The following is a 14240-nucleotide window of genomic DNA, read 5'->3' on the forward strand; positions in this document are numbered from 1 at the left end:
TCAACCTTAGGAAAATAAGAGGCCAAAACGTATCCTGCTGGGAGACATATATCTTCCGTCCAGCACTACACCACTATATATATATAGACTGTATATATGTTTTTACGAATATTTGAGGCCATGGATCCATTCTATGTCCATTTTGCAAGCCGGCGAGAAAATTTCACCGTACGGATGCCACACGGATAATTTTTGGAGAAAAAAAATCACATCCTTGCACTGAATATGGATCACTGTTCAGGAAATTTTCTGCGTATCTCGGCCATCAAAAACGGACCGTATTTTTATACGTTGTGTGTGACTCCGGCCTAACTCCCAAACTGATTGCATCGTTTACTGACAAGGTATAACAAATTTTCAAAACACACCTACTATGTTATTAACGACATTTTACCAGGTTTATTTTCACACATGGAAATAAGCGATTTTTCCTTTTCGCTTCTGCACTATACAGAGTTCTGATATTTCAGATTATGTGCAGAACTTGAACTTGTTTCATTTGACTCCTTGTGGTTCGGGGTAAGCTGAATCTGTGAATGTCTAATTACTGGATGTCGTTCACAGCATTCTGGCCATGAAGTGATGGTGATGATAGTCCTAGCAAGTTACCGGTGAAATTCTACAAAGTTTCCGTGAAAAAAATAAGCGATTTACGTGAATAACTTCGGAACTACACAGAGTGGATCATTTTTTGTGCAAATATTATTCAGGACATTGATATGTTCATTTTGAGCACTAGTGGGCCAGGGAACCTCTTTTTCAATGTAACTTATGTACGATTGAGTCCGTTTGATTATGCGCGACATAAATAAGTGATTTACGTGAATAACCCAGGACCACAAGTAGTCAAAATAAACATCTCAAAGTCCTGAACAAAATTTTACCCAAACAATATCCACTCTATGTATAATTCACCATACATGAAAATCTAATAGCTAACTGCAGACTAACTTGCCGCCTGCCTGGGAGCGCTGGCGCAGAGGCCACTGGCACCTCACTGGTATCACACACAGCAGTGGGCACAGCGCGGTACTCTGGAAGAATAGACGGCTACACCCTATGGAAGAGATCGGCTGAGACCATTGGGCAAGAGGAATTTGGCCTCACAAACCACGCCCACCAGGTTATACGTACGTCACTACCAAGAGACTTCCGTGGTTGGCAACAGAGCGCCGACTAGCCAGCGGAAATGGCGTATCCGGGCTACGGGAAACACCGCTGATTGGTTGACCTGGGAGAGTGGAAATCAATTCACGCATGCGCAGAAGGTAGTGGCGCCGGTGGAATGGGAGAAAGCTCGGAGATCCGTGAGTGTACCCAGTTCGCGTTTCCCAAGGTAACTATGTCGTTGGTTGTGTCAGTTCCGGTGTTAGCGGCGGGGCTCCCCCGGGGCTTTGCTGCTGTAGAATCCCATCTCTGCTCACACATAGTATCCTGCCCTGCTAACATTGTGGCATAGAAAGGCTCAGCGAGCAGTCACCGTGCGGACACCGCCATGTGTACTGCGTGAGCCGCCTGCTATGCAGACCTTTACTGTGTGCTCACATGTACACACCTGATGTACCGGACTGTTCTAGTGCTGGAACCTGGGATCAGCCCCCTATACATCCGGCAGTGCTGTATCCTGGGCTCAGCCACCTATACAGACCCCTATACATCCAACAGTGCTGTATCCTGGGCTCAGCCCACTGTTCAGACCCCTATACATCCAACAGTGCTGTATCCTGGGCTCAGCCCACTGTTCAGACCCCTATACATCCAACAGTGCTGTATCCTGGGCTCAGCCCCCTATACAGACCCCTATACATCCAACAGTGCTGTATCCTGGGCTCAGCCCACTGTTCAGACCCCTATACATCCAACAGTGCTGTATCCTGGGCTCAGCCCCCTATACAGACCCCTATACATCCAACAGTGCTGTATCCTGGGCTCAGCCCCCTATACAGACCCCTATACATCCAACAGTGCTGTATCCTGGGCTCAGCCCCCTATACAGACCCCTATACATCCAACAGTGCTGTATCCTGGGCTCAGCCCCCTATACAGACCCCTATACATCCAACAGTGCTGTATCCTGGGCTCAGCCCCCTATACAGACCCCTATACATCCAACAGTGCTGTATCCTGGGCTCAGCCCACTATACAGACCCCTATACATCCAACAGTGCTGTATCCTGGGCTCAGACCCCCTATACATCCAACAGTGCTGCTGTATCCTGGGCTCAGCCCCCTATAGAGACCCCTATACATCCAACAGTGCTGTATCTTGGGCTTAGCCCCCTATAGAGACCCTTATACATCCAACAGTGCTGTATCCTGGGCTCAGCCCCCTATACATCCAACAGTGCTGTATCCTGGGCTCAGCCCCCTATACATCCAACAGTGCTGTATCCTGGGCTCAGCCCCCTATACATCCAACAGTGCTGTATCCTGGGCTCAGCCCCCTATACATCCAACAGTGCTGTATCCTGGGCTCAGCCCACTATACAGACCCCTATACATCCGGCAGTGCTGTATCCTGGGCTCAGCCCCCTATACAGACCCCTATACATCCAACAGTGCTGTATCCTGGGCTCAGCCCACTGTTCAGACCCCTATACATCCAACAGTGCTGTATCCTGGGCTCAGCCCACTGTTCAGACCCCTATACATCCAACAGTGCTGTATCCTGGGCTCAGCCCCCTATACAGACCCCTATACATCCAACAGTGCTGTATCCTGGGCTCAGCCCCCTATACAGACCCCTATACATCCAACAGTGCTGTATCCTGGGCTCAGCCCACTATACAGACCCCTATACATCCAACAGTGCTGTATCCTGGGCTCAGACCCCCTATACATCCAACAGTGCTGCTGTATCCTGGGCTCAGCCCCCTATAGAGACCCCTATACATCCAACAGTGCTGTATCTTGGGCTTAGCCCCCTATAGAGACCCTTATACATCCAACAGTGCTGTATCCTGGGCTCAGCCCCCTATATACACCCCTATACATCCAACAGTGCTATATCCTGGGGTTAGACCCCTATAGAGACCCCTATACATCCAACAGTGCTGTATCCTGGGCTCAGCCCCCTATACATCCAACAGTGCTGTATCCTGGGCTCAGCCCCCTATAGAGACCCCTATACATTCAACAGTGCTATATCCTGGGCTTAGACCCCTATACATCCAGCAGTGCTGTATCCTGGGCTTAGCCCCCTATAGAGACCCCTATACATCCAACAGTGCTGTATCCTGGGCTTAGACCTCTATACATCCAGCAGTGCTGTATCCTGGGCTCAGCCCCCTATAGATACCCCTATACATCCAACAGTGCTGTATCCTGGGCTTAGACCCTTATACATCCAGCAGTTCTGTATCCTGGGCTCAGCCCCCTATACAGCCCCCTATACATCCAACAGTGCTGTATCCTGGGCTCAGCCCCCTATACATCCAACAGTGCTGTATCCTGGGCTCAGACCCCTATACAGACCCCTATACATCCAACAGTGCTGCTGTATCCTGGGCTCAGCCCCCTATAGAGACCCCTATACATCCAACAGTGCTGTATCTTGGGCTTAGCCCCCTATAGAGACCCCTATACATCCAACAGTGCTGTATCCTGGGCTCAGCCCCCTATATACACCCCTATACATCCAACAGTGCTATATCCTGGGGTTAGACCCCTATAGAGACCCCTATACATCCAACAGTGCTGTATCCTGGGCTCAGCCCCCCATACATCCAACAGTGCTGTATCCTGGGCTCAGCCCCCTATAGAGACCCCTATACATTCAACAGTGTTGTATCCTGGGCTTAGACCCCTATACATCCAGCAGTGCTCTATCCTGGGCTTAGCCCCCTATAGAGACCCCTATACATCCAACAGTGCTGTATCCTGGGCTTAGACCCCTATACATCCAGCAGTGCTGTATCCTGGGCTCAGCCCCTATAGATACCCCTATACATCCAACAGTGCTGTATCCTGGGCTTAGACCCTTATACATCCAGCAGTGCTGTATCCTGGGGACAGCCCCCTATACATCCAACAGTGCTGTATCCTGGGCTCAGCCCCCTATACATCCAACAGTGCTGTATCCTGGGCTCAGCCCCCTATACATCCAACAGTGCTGTATCCTGGGCTCAGCCCCCTATACATCCAACAATGCTGTATCCTGGGCTTAGACCCCTATACATCCAGCAGTGCTGTATCCTGGGCTCATCCCCCTATAGAGACCCCTATACATCCAGCAGTGCTGTATCCTGGGCTCATCCCCCTATAGAGACCACTATACTTCCGGCAGTGCTGTAACCTGTGCTCAGGCCCCTATACATCCGGCAGTGCTGTAACCTGTGCTCAGACTCCTATATATCCAGCAGTGCTGTAACCTGAGCTCAGCCCCATATACAGACCCCTATACACATTTACTAGTTGGCACACATGTAGTTCTTCACATTTTATGCAGGCGCTTGCAACATTTATCATATCCTTTGCTGCTCGCCCACTCCCCACCTGTGTGCTCAAGAAGAAATGTTCACAGCACTGCAATATATGCTTGAATGATGGCCGTATAGTCAGCCCAGGTACAGCTGCATTTTCACTGAGAGATCATTCTGAACGAGCTCTCTTAAAGGGGTCTGTCAGTAGGCTCAACCATCCTGAGCAGTCTATATGGGCATGTAGGTCCGATGCGATCCAATGTTTTATTCAAGAGAAATTCACATTTTTACATGGAAAAACATGGATCACAAATTTATTCGAACTCCCATGACAGCACCACGCAAGAGGGGATCCGCCCTTCAGGAACAGGAAACCTACAGATACAAAAGGGCGGCACCTCTCCCACGCATCAGTTGGTTTCCCGTTCCTGATGGGATGGATCCCTACAGATGCCTACAGGATTAGGATCCGGGGGGGTCTCCTAACTCGACCGGTGCTGGGGTCCTGGAAGCGCCATGGTGCTCTTCGATGGCGCACAGCAGGGAACAGGGTCCGGAGGATCGCTGTCTTAGGAGGTGGCCAGCGCCGAGGTAAGTATCCACACTGGCTCCATGAGGTTCCAGCGGTGCGGGGTCTCTGTATGTCCTGGGCGGCGGTGGTTTCTGATGCGGGGGTGCGTGTGGATCTCTTCCGGGTGTCCCAAAGCGGCCTTTGGCGCGTTCAGTGCCGCCAGGGGGTGGTGCCGGCGTGTACTTCTGGGTCACCGCTCGGTTCCTTCTGCGCATGTGCGGGGGGTTTCAGGCACCAGGAAAATGGCGGCCGCCATACAGAGACACCAGATTCAGTTCTATTAGGAGCTGATTAGCACTTGCAGGGAATGCCGGGGAGAGGTGCGGATTCACCTGTCGACCCGGAACCAGAGGGGGGTATATAGGACCATCAGACGGAGAGATCCCTGCTTCTGGCCCATTTTCCTCACAATGGAGGATGAGCAGCTGCACCCTTTGCAGCCAGTGGAAGCTACAGACAAGCCTCAGGCCCCACGGATAAGTCGGGATGGAGGTGGCCAGCTGAGTGACCAATCCAGCGGCAGGACTTCTTCCAAGCGAACGACATCGACTGAAAAATTCCCCCCTCATACTCCGGTACCTATCTCTGCAGACACTAGTGAGTGATCTTCGTGAATGTTCTCTCAGTGATGCAGCCTCACCCTTATGTTTTTATTCTTAGGGGAAGAAGTGCACAGATAAGGCAAGGCATAAGGAATGCGCCCTCTGTGGATACCCCCTACCAGACTCTTGTCCAAAGAGATTATGCCCACTCTCCCTGTATCCAACAGACGATGAGGCTTAGGGAGGGGGAGACAACGTAGCTCCTACGTCGCCCTTATTTCCTGTTAATTTTCCCCTCAGGTGGCGGAGGAAACTCTTAACTTCACCTCAAGTCTGAAAGAAATTACCAGGACAGAGGTAAGGGAGTCAATAAAATCCCTGTCCCATGGAGAAAGTTCTAGGCAGAAGGATCTCCCAGAATCAGACTTGTCAGTAGACTTGAGGAGGGAGGAAGTTTCACCTGAATAATCTCTCTCGGCCTCTTCATCTGAAGAGGATTCGGGCCGCTTCTTTCTGCCCCTAGACCGCGTGGATAAACATGTAAAAACGGTCACGGGCACAATGGGGATAATAGAACCCAGACTTGAAATGTCCGTACAGGATGTCATGTTTAATGGTCTAGATCAAAAAGAGACGTAGATCCTTTCCCTTGAATGAGAAGATTCTGGGTCTGATTCTCCGCGAATAGAAAAGGCTGGAAAAGAGGGGCTCCTTACCTGCGGCCCTCAAGTGGAGATACCCCTTTGATGACCCGGCGGTTAATCTCTGGGATAAAGCTCCTAAACTAGACGCAGCAATCTCAAAGGCATCCAAAAAAATCTTCCCTGCCCTTTGAGGATATGGGCTCCCTTAAAGATCCCCTAGATAGAAAGGCGGACGTTTTCTTTAAAGGAACCTGGGAGATGGCAGCTGGATCTCTGAGGCCAGCAGTGGCGTCCACTTGCGCAGCCAGATCTATGATGGTCTGGCTGGACCAACTTGAGTCTCAGCTTAAACAAGAAACACCTCGAGAGACGATTTTGGGAGCCCTTCCAACAATTCAGGAGACCGCGGCTTTCTTGTCGGATGCCTCAATTGATTCAGTCAGGATGGCGGCAAGGGCAGCAGGTCTCTCCAATGCAGAGCGTTGTGGTTAAAATGCTGGCCAGGCGATATCCAAGCAAGGTCTAAGCTCTGCCATCCCGTGTGAAGGTGAATACCTCTTTAGTTCTGTCCTGGACGAATTGCTGGATAAAGCAAGGGATGAGAAAAAGAGATTTCCCAATCCATCGTCGTCCTCCTTCCGACGTCCTTTTAGCAGGAGAAGATTCGGTCAAAAAAGACAGTCAAGGGACTGCTCTAAATGGGATGACAAGAAGGAGAGGTACCGGCTTCATGTTCAGGCGTTCATCGCAGGAACGGAAAAAAATCATCCCAGTGACTAGCGGTTCCCGTGGGAGGTAGATTGTCAGCCTCTTATCCATCCTGGTCTCTTACCACCAACAGCAGTTGAGTGCAGGGCTTGATGTCCACAGGACTTAAACTTGAGTTCCTTTCGACCCCAGGGGATAATTTCAAGATGACTCCTGTCCGTTCCTCCCTGATAGAATAGTCTGCCTTAGAGTCTGAGGTTGTCAAATTGTGCCAAAAAAGGGTCCTGGTAGAGGTTCCTGCTTCTGAGGGTAGAGGTTTTTACTCTCCCCTGTTCTTGGTCCAGAAGCCGGACAAATCTTATAGGTCCATCATTAATCTTCGGTCCCTTAATAGATTTCTGGTCTCTAAACCCTTTAAAATGGAAAAATTTGGCTCAGAAATAAAAAAAAGTTTTTTTCAAAACTGTTTTATGGTGGTTTTAGAATTAAGACGCGTTCTATCATGTACCCATTTACTCAGATTATCAACCCTTCTTGAGAGTAGCTGTTTCCATAGATGGCATAGTTTGGCATTTCCAGTATAAAGCTCTCCCCTTTGGCCTTTCAGCAGCGCCATGGGTCTTTACAAAACTAATCTCTGAAGTTATGGCCCATCTTCGAGAGTCAGACATCTTGATTATCCCATACCTAGACGACTTCTTAATTTTAGGCAATAAGGCAGATCATTGTCTTTCCCAGTTAAAAAGGTCTAATATCCTCTCTAGAACACCTGGGTTGGTTAATAAACTCTGAAAAATCCCGGTTACAACCCTGAGGGTCCAGCAATTTCTCGGTCTCATTTTAGATTCAGAAAAACAAGTGTTGTCTGCCAACTGACAAAAATTATTCACATCTGTCATCAGGTTCTGTGGGCAGTAAATAGACCCTCCATGACCCTCAGGCAGGCCAGTAAATAGACCCTCCATGACCCTACCGTCTTGTATTCCGGTCATCAAATGGGCTCAGGTTCACACAAGAGGCCTTCAGAAGGATGTTTTATTTTATGATCGGGCTCTGCGGGGGTCCCTACAGGGAAAAATAACATTATGACCATCTACCATAAGCTCCTTTAAAATGGTGGCTTAACAGGGATAATTTGTCTTCAGGTGTTCTCTGGGAGAATAACATATCTCGTATAGTAACTTGCAGAAAGGCCTTGAATTAGGTCTGGCTACTAGTACCCTGAAAGTACTGGTTTCGGCCCTTAGTGCATTATTTAATTATGACATTGCAAGAAATTACTGGATATCCCGATTTATAAAGCGGCTGGCAGATCTAGGCCCATACACAGGGTTTCGTGTCCCATGGGACTTGAACTTAGTCCTTACGGCTTTGATGGAGCCTCCGTTTGAACCTATGGTATCTGCCTCCATTAAAATCCTATCCCTCAAGGTAGCATTTTTAGTGGCCATCACATCGGCTCGTAAAATAAGCGATATTCAGGCGCTCTCTAGAATCCCCCCCCCTTACATACAGATTTTAGATGACAGGGTAGTACTTAGGCCAGACCCGGCCTACTTGCCTAAGGTTTCCTCAGTCTTCTAAAGGACACAAGTGATAGTTGTCCCTTCCTTCCTCCCTAATCCCACTAACCAAAAGGAGGAAAAATTACTTTAACCCCTTAGCGACCGCCGATACGCCTTTTAACGGCGGCCGCTAAGGGTACTTAAACCACAGCGCCGTTCATTAACGGCGCTGTGGAAAAAGTCCATAGCGCCCCCCAGAGGCCGATTTTCTCCGGGGTCTCGGCTGCCGAGGGTAGCAGAGACCCCAGAGAACATGATTCGGGGGGTTTTTAACCCACCTTGCATTTGCGATCGCCGGTAATTAACCGTTTACCGGCGATCGCAAAAAAAAAAAAAACCGCAATCTCTTTTTAATTTCTCTGTCCTCCGATGTGATCGCACATCGGAGGACAGAGAAAAGGGGTCCCAGGTGGCCCCCCAATACTCACCTAGCTCCCCCGATGCTCCTCGTGTCTCCCGGTGGGCGCCGCCATCTTCAAAATGGCGGGCGCATGCGCAGTGCGCCCGCCGGCCGGCACCGGGAGAATCTTTGGGGTCTCGGCTGCCGGGGGTAGCCGAGACCCCAAAGAGCATGATCGGGGTCAGTATTACCAACCCCTGTTTTGCGATCGCCGGTAATTAACTGTTTACCGGCGACCGCAAAAAAAAAAAAAAGTAAAGTGTAATGCTCTGTCCTCTGATGTGATCGCACATCAGAGGACAGAGAAATAGGGGGATTCGGGGACCCTAGCATACTCACCTAGGTCTCTGGATTCTCTTGCTGCTCCTCCTGGCCGCCGGCAGAAGAACATGGCGGACGCATGCCCAGTGCGCCCGCCATCTGTCTCCATCTGCCGGCCGGCAGGAGAACAGCAGTTGGGGCTAAAATTAGGGGTAGGGTTAGGGCTAGGGTTGGGGCTAAATTTAGGGTTAGGGTTGGGGCTAAATTTAGGGTTAGGCTTCTTTCACACTTACGTCGGTACGGGGCCGTCGCAATGCGTCGGCCCGACATACCGACGCACGTTGTGAAAATTGTGCACAACGTGGGCAGCAGCTGTAGTTTTTCAACGCATCCGCTGCCCAATCTATGTCCTGGGGAGGAGGGGGCGGAGTTACGGCCACGCATGCGCGGTCAGAAATGGCGGATGCGACGTACAAAAAAACGTTTCATTGAACTTTTTTTGTGCCGACGCTCCGCCAAAACACAACTGATCCAGTGCACGACGGACGCGACGTGTGGCCATCCGTCACGATACGTCGGCAATACAAGTCTATGGGCAAAAAACGCATCCTGCGGGCACATTAGCAGGATCCGTTTCTTGTCCAAAACGACGGATTGTGACGGAATGCCAAACGACGCAAGTGAAAGTAGCCTTAGGGCTAGGGTTAGGGTTGGGGCTAAAGTTAGGGCTAGGGTTGGGGCTAAAGTTAGGGTTAGAGCTGGGATTAGGGTTAGGGTTTGGATTAGGGTTGGTATTAGGGTTAGGGTTGGCATTAGGGTTACGCTTGGGATTAGGGTTAGGTTTGGGATTAGGGTTAAGGTTAGGGTTGTGATTACGGGTGTATTGGGATTAGGGTTAGGTTTGAGGTTAGGGTTGAGATTAGGATTAGGGGTGTGTTGGATTTAGGGTTTTGATTAGGGTTATGGTTAGGGTTGACATTAGGGTTGTTTTGGGGTAAGGGTTGTGATTATGGTTAGGGTTAGTGATTAGGATTATGGATCAGGTTGGGATTAGGGTTAGGGGTGTGTTGGGGTTAGGGTTGGAGCTAGAATTGGGGGGTTTCCACTGTTTAGGTACATCAGGGGGTCTCCAAACACGACAGCCAATTTTGCGCTCAAAAAGTCAAATGGTGCTCCCTCCCTTCTGAGCTCTGCCGTGTGCCCAAACAGTGGGTTACCCCCACATATGGGGCATCAGCGTACTCGGGATAAATTGGACAACAACTATTGCAGTCCAATTTCTCCTGTTACCCTTGTGAAAATAAAAACTTGGGGGCTACAATATCTTTTTTGTGGAAAAAAAAATATTTTTTATTTTCACGACTCTGCATTCTAAACTTCTGTGAAGCACTTGGGCATTCAAAGTTCTCACCACACATCTAGATAAGTTCCTTGGGGGGTCTAGTTTCCAAAATGGGGTCACTTGTGGAGGGTTTCTACTGGTTAGGTACATCAGGGGCTCTGCAAACGCAACATAATACCCGCAGACCATTCTATCAAAGTCTGCATTCCAAAACGGCGCTCCTTCCTTCCGAGCTCTGCCGTGCGCCCAAACAGTGGTTTACCCCCACATATGGGGTACCAGCATACTCAGGACAAATTGGACAACAACTTTTGGGGTCCAATTTCTCTTGTTACCCTTGTGAAAATAAAAACTTGGGGGCTAAAAAATCTTTTTTGTGGAAAAAAAAAATATTTTTTATTTTCACGGCTCTGCATTATAAACTTCTGTGAAGCACTTGGGCATTCAAGGTTCTCACCACACATCTAGATAAGTTCCATGGGGGGTCTAGTTTCCAAAATGGGGTCACTTGTGGGGAGTTTCCACTGTTTAGGCACATCAGGGGCTCTCTAAACGTGACATGGCGTCCGATCTCAATTCCAGCCAATTCTGCATTGAAAAAGTCAAACGGCGCTCCTTCACTTCTAAGTTCTGCGGTGCGCCCTAACAGTGGTTTACCCCCACATATGGGGTATTGGCGTATTCAGGAGAAATTGCATAACAAAATTTATGGTTACATTTCTGTTTTTACACTTGTGAAAATAAAAAAAATGGTTCTGAATTAAGATGTTTGCAAAAAAAAGTTAAATGTTCATTTTTTCCTTCCACATTGTTTCAGTTCCTGTGAAGCACGTAAAGGGTTAATAAACTTCTTGAATGTGGTTTTGAGAACCTTGAGGGGTGTAGTTTTTAGAATGGTGTCACACTTCATTATTTTCTATCATATAGACCCCTCAAAATGACTTCAAATGTGATGTGGTCCCTAAAAAAAAATGGTGTTGTAAAAATGAGAAATTGCTGGTCAACTTTTAACCCTTATAACTCCCTAACCAAAAAAAATGTTGTTTCCAAAATTGTGCTGATGTAAAGTAGACATGTGGGAAATGTTATTTATTAACTATTTTTCGTGACATATCTCTCTGATTTAAGGGCATAAAAATACAAAGTTTGAAAATTGCAAAATTTAAAAAGTTTTCGCCATATTTCCGTTTTTTTCATAAATAATCGCAAGTAATATCGAAGAAATGTTACCACTAACATGAAGTACAATATGTCACGAAAAAACAGTCTCAGAATCAGCGGGATCCGTTGAAGCGTTCCAGAGTTATAACCTCATAAAGTGACAGTGGTCAGAATTGCAAAAATTGGCCTGGTCATTAAGTACCAAATTGGCTCTGTCACTAAGGGGTTAAATGTTAGAATATGTCTTTTAGAATACCTTTCTGTCACTAATCCTTGGAAAAAAGACGCTTTATTCATATCTTTCCAGGGTGCTAGGAAGGGTTTTAGGATTTCAAATTTGTACATTAGCAAGACGGATTAGGGAGGTTATCTCTCTAGCTTACATCGCAGGTGGCGATCCGGCTCCACAGAACTTTAAGGCTCATTCTGCCCGAGCCATGGCAACCTCTTGGGCAAAGAGATTTGGAGTTTCCATAGACCAGATATGTAAGGCGGCTAAGTGGTCATCCCCTTGCACCTTTTTTAACCATTATAGACTAGTCATGGGTGCGTCCTCTGAGCTCACCTTCGGGTTAAGGGTGCTTCAAGCTGTAGTCCCTCCCTAAGCTAGTTTTACATCTCTGTAATTCTCTTGTGTTGCTGTCATGGTAGTCCGAATAAAGCATTGTTACTTACCGGTAACAGCATTTTTCGGAGGCCCATGACAGCACCATTCGTTCCCTCCCTTAAGTATGGGTGTGCACTTCTTCCACATATGGAAGATTGTTAAAGTTGTATATATCTTTTTTTTTTTTTTTTTTTTTTTGTACCATTAACCATGGAGGTTCTCTCAAGATCTGTAATCCAACTGATACGTGGGAGAGGTGCCGCCCTTTTTGTATCTGTAGATTTCCTGTTCCTGGTGCTGTCATGGGCCTCCGAAAAAAGCGGTTACCAATAAGTAACTTATTGCTTTCAAGCAATCATGTTATTTAGCTTCCGATGATGTACATGCCCATATAGACTGCTTAGGAGGGATGATCCTACTGACAGATCCCCTTTAAGAATGCTCATTTCACAATTTATCTTTCAGAGCAAACATTCTGATGATCACCAACGCACACAAGCAAAGCGCTAGTTCGAGTGAAATGCTCTTTTGCACTATGCAAATAAAACAATTGTTCTTGTGTAAACAGGACTCGTACTGCCGAGAACCAATGCAAAGTCTAGGTCTACAAAGTGATATATTACTGATCGCTCAGTGCGCATTCTTTACTGCGGACTGCCCATGTAAACAGGATGTTAAACGACTGCTCACTAGAGTTGAGCGAATCTGTTCCCGGCTTCCTGGATCGCGCCGGCTGATCAGCTGTCCAGTGCCGCAGGTGCATGCGCGACGGCTGTCACTGTCACCACACATGCATGGAGACCCCAACAAACAGGCTCTCCATGCATGTGCTGTGACAGTCACACAGCCGCGACACATGCAGCTGCAGAGTTGAACAGCTGATCGGCCAGAGCAATCCAGGAAGCAGAGTTCCCTACGCAGCTTATTCAGCAAGCGCTATATTTTGCCGAATAAGAGGGAACCTGAACATATTCGCTCAACTCTACTGCTGATGCGTTGAGGTTTAAAGGGAACCTGTCACCCCCAAAATCGAAGGTGAGCTAAGCCCACCGGCATCACGGGCTTATCTACAGCATTCTGTAATGCTGTAGATAAGCCCCCGATGTATCCTGAAAGATGAGAAAAAGAGGTTAGATTATACTCACCCAGGGGCGATCCCGGTTCTGTTCTGGTCCAATGGGCGTCACGGTCCGGGGCCTCCCATCTTCTTACGATGACGTCCTCTTCTTGTCTTAAGGCTGCGACTCCGGTGCAGGCGTACTTTTCCCTGTTGAGGGCAGAGCAAAGTATTGCAGTGTGCAGGCGCCGGGCCTCTCTGACCTTTTCCGGAGCCTGCGCACTGCAGTACTTTGCTCTGCCCTCAACAGGGCAAAGTATGCCTGCGCCGGAGCCGCAGCCTGAAGACAAGCAGAGGACGTCATCGTAAGAAGATGGGAGGCCCCGGGCCAGACCGCGACGCCCATCGGACCAGAACTGAACCGGGACCGCCCCTGGGTGAGTATAATCTAACCTCTTTTTCCAGGACGTACCTCCTGACAGCACCACCAGGAGGTTGTCCTTCGTATCCTTGATAGGGACAGGAACACAGAAGAGGTTAAATAGCCCCTCCCCACCTCCTCCCTTCAGTGTTTTTCCTGTCCCTATCAGGGACAGACGCATGAGAGAGTTCTCCAGAAGAATTACCTGGATGTCGGGGAGCAGAGGCTCCCGAAGGCGGTCCTTGCTCCTGGAGTGGGCTCTGGACCGCAGGGGTCCCGATGGAGGGACTCCTGCAGGATCGCAGCAGACTGACGGAGGTCCCTCACGTGATCTAGGTAGAGCTATGTGCTCCCGTCAGCTGCCTCATCCCTTCATAAAAAGGGCTCTGAGACAGCAGCTACTGCAGCGGTGCCGGCAGGTTCCCGGCCTGTGCTCCACGTGTGCCGTGATTGGCAGCGTCCCCCTGAACTTCCGGCTCCGGCGGCATCTCCCAGGACTTCCTGCGCTTGCATCGGAGAGGGCGCGCTGGGGAATCACTT

The 14240-nt window shown here is 48.8% G+C and overlaps 1 protein-coding gene across 2 annotated transcripts in view; it reads left to right on the forward strand.

The window, feature by feature from the left end:
* The first annotated feature begins 1225 nt into the window (after positions 1 to 1225).
* The window catches only part of TBP (TATA-box binding protein), a 70748-nt gene continuing 57733 nt past the window's right edge, over positions 1226 to 14240 (forward strand). Inside the window, exons 1-2 of one of the 2 annotated variants that reach the window (XM_069769293.1) lie at positions 1236 to 1336; positions 5835 to 5891. The gene's annotated coding sequence lies outside the window, so the exon portion shown is untranslated. Of the gene's footprint in view, positions 1337 to 5834; positions 5892 to 14240 lie in introns of both variants that reach the window. The other variant, XM_069769292.1, reaches the window with a different exon arrangement.

Source organism: Ranitomeya imitator, chromosome 5, assembly GCF_032444005.1.
Source record: "Ranitomeya imitator isolate aRanImi1 chromosome 5, aRanImi1.pri, whole genome shotgun sequence".
In the NCBI taxonomy this organism is placed as follows: domain Eukaryota; kingdom Metazoa; phylum Chordata; class Amphibia; order Anura; family Dendrobatidae; genus Ranitomeya; species Ranitomeya imitator.